General features: G+C 54.1%; 1 pseudogene; it reads left to right on the top strand.

Annotated features, from left to right (window-relative positions):
* The first annotated feature begins 653 nt into the window (after nucleotides 1–653).
* Nucleotides 654–1,974, top strand: LOC140855188 (chemocyanin-like; annotated as a pseudogene).
* Nucleotides 1,975–2,626: the final 652 nt, after the last annotated feature.

Below are 2,626 nucleotides of genomic sequence, written 5' to 3'. Positions count from 1 at the left end.
GCCGCGTACATGCCATGTTGTAGGCAAGACGGGCCCCGACAAGAGAAATTATTGAAATCGCGTGCTCTGGTGCGTGCAACGCACCGCTGTACGCACTGCAATCCCGTTGGCCATCCATCTCACGATGGACGGCCAACAAACCATGGCCGTACATTTGCACGGCACCATATGCTGTGGTGCACTGCAGGATCCGCGCCCGAAAGTATTAGGTGGACCGGATACAGAGACCACGAGCGAGCCGGGTCGTGAGCTAGTGGACAAAAAGTAGAGGCCAGCTGCGGCGTTTGCTTCCACACGCGGCGCAGCATGCATCACCAGCTAGCCGCGAGAAAAAGAAACATTGTGGGTGGTGGCAGTCACACCCACCAGCCAAGGCCATGCCCCGAGGACGAACGCGTCCCGTCGGTGAGATGCGGCAGGTTAGGTTAGGTTCTGGTCAGCAACAACTAGCCGCGTGGACATTTTACGCCTCGGTTCACACAGCCAGTTTTAACCCATCGCCTAAACCTTCCTCCCACCTACGAAAAGGCAAACCCCACCCCGTTTTGGAAATATAAATAGCCTGGTAGGCATAGATCGAGAACCTCATCCTATCGGCTCATCTTTCTGTTAGAAATAGCACTCCCGCACACCACCCATCGCTTACATACATAATCTGAGAGCACCTAGCAACGCAGATCTGCAGGAAAGCGAGCACGCGGATTTGAAGGAGAAGGTGGGGTTGGAGGGGCGACCTGCAGAACACTAAACCCAACGAGCGAAAGGGGATGGGTGGATCAGGAGGCGGCAAAAGAGCGGACTGGGCCTGGATGATGGTCGCCGTGGTGGCGGCCAGCCTTTTGCTGGAGGGCTCAGTGGTCACAGCGGCCACGAGGCACGTGGTGGGCGGCAGCGGCACCGGATGGACCATCCCACCCAACGCCAGCTTCTACGACAAGTGGTCGTCCTCCCAGACCTTCGTCGTGGGCGACACCCTTGGTAAGTGCAGTACTCCTCGTCTCAACTCAACTATCAAAAATAGTTACCGACTGCTGAAACTACCATCGGTGCATAAAACTTTTTTCGCTCTCTCCCACCCTCCCCGGCCGTCAAGGTGATTGACGGAAAGAGGATTTTATAAGGCAGTACTGTCATACTCTGTGTGTGTGTGTGTGATTGATGACGATGATGATGATGGATGGGCCATCAAAGTCACCCAGTATTTTACATGTTTGATTTTGATTGGCCAAACTGATGAAGTGTGTCTTTTGATGACGATGATGGTGATCATAACGGCGGGTTTGTATATATCTGCAGTTTTCAATTTCCCAACGGGGATCCACAACGTGGTCCAACTGCCAAAGTCCAGCTACGATGCCTGCTCGACCAAGGACCAGATCGGCTCCACCCTGTCCACAGGTCCGGCACCGTCACCATCACCTCCTCCGGGGACCATTATTACATCTGCGGCGTCAGCGGCCACTGCTCCGCCGGCCAGAAGCTGGCCATCACCGTTGCCTCGTCGTCTCCGCCGGCCCGCGCCCGCCCCGACGACCAGCGGTCCCACGCCCTCCGGCGCCCCAGCGCCCGCCTCAGCCGGGCCCTCTGGCAGCCCAGTGCCCGCCTCAGCCGGGTCCTCCGGCAGCCCAGCGCCTGCCTCAGCCGGGTCCTCCGGCAACCCGCAGTCGCCGATGGCACCTGGGCCGTCCGGTGGATCTAGCTCCGCTCCACCGGCGCGCCCCTTCATTTTCTCCCTGGCGGTTGCTCTTCTGTCGGTCGCTTCCAGCTACTTGATATCTCTCTAGATACATGACGAGACGGCGGATGGATTAGATGAATAGGGACGAACAGTATACCATTCTTGTTCTGCTGTCGCTGTCGCAGCACGTGGTCTCCTTCCTTCTTCATTCTTCGTATTTACTTTTTCATTTTTTCCGATTTCCCTTTGTAATTCTTGTATTTGTCGTGCGTGTGTGAGACGACCGAATAATCCATACCTGACCTAACCTCTGGGGCATGAGATAATAATATGTGTACGGTGATAATGTTTACATAACAATAAGCATATAGCTAGCCGCTGTTCCTTTCCTGCCGTCGCAATTGTCGTGGCCGATTTGTTTAGTCTTTATTTAACTAAAGGGCATTACCGCTGATAGCGTCGCCACATGGAGCCTGTTTAGATCCGAGATGGGATCTCTGCTCCGATTTCTTATTATTCACAATTTCTTTTCTTTCAGAGAGAGTTTTCTTGATGGATTAATTCTTTAGGCGGAGAAGAGTACGTCCAATCTCAGACAGCTCATGAGGCCCCCGGTGAGCCTGCCAATTGCTTAAATCCCGACAGACCCATGTGGGATGCTTTTCTGTGCTGTGTCTGTAGCGTCCGTTCACTGGCCTATCAATGTGGCCGGTGACGAAAAACAAGGGAAAACAGACATCAGTAACGAGCCAGTCCAGTCCAGCCGTCAAATGCGTTTTGCTGGGAAAAAACGATGGCCATCATAAAATCACAGCCATCGTTATCAGCTGCTACAACGGGACTGTGAATAATACACCGCAATAATGGCGTTATCAGACAGATGCTCACTTAATTAATTTTGTAGGGGGATACCCACCGACCGCCGACCATCGGAGGGCCCGACCGGCT

Source organism: Elaeis guineensis, chromosome 2 (assembly GCF_000442705.2).
Source record: "Elaeis guineensis isolate ETL-2024a chromosome 2, EG11, whole genome shotgun sequence".
Lineage (NCBI taxonomy): Eukaryota > Viridiplantae > Streptophyta > Magnoliopsida > Arecales > Arecaceae > Elaeis > Elaeis guineensis.
The sequence above is the reverse complement of the archived record's forward strand: the minus strand, read 5'-3'. Positions and strand labels throughout refer to the sequence as shown.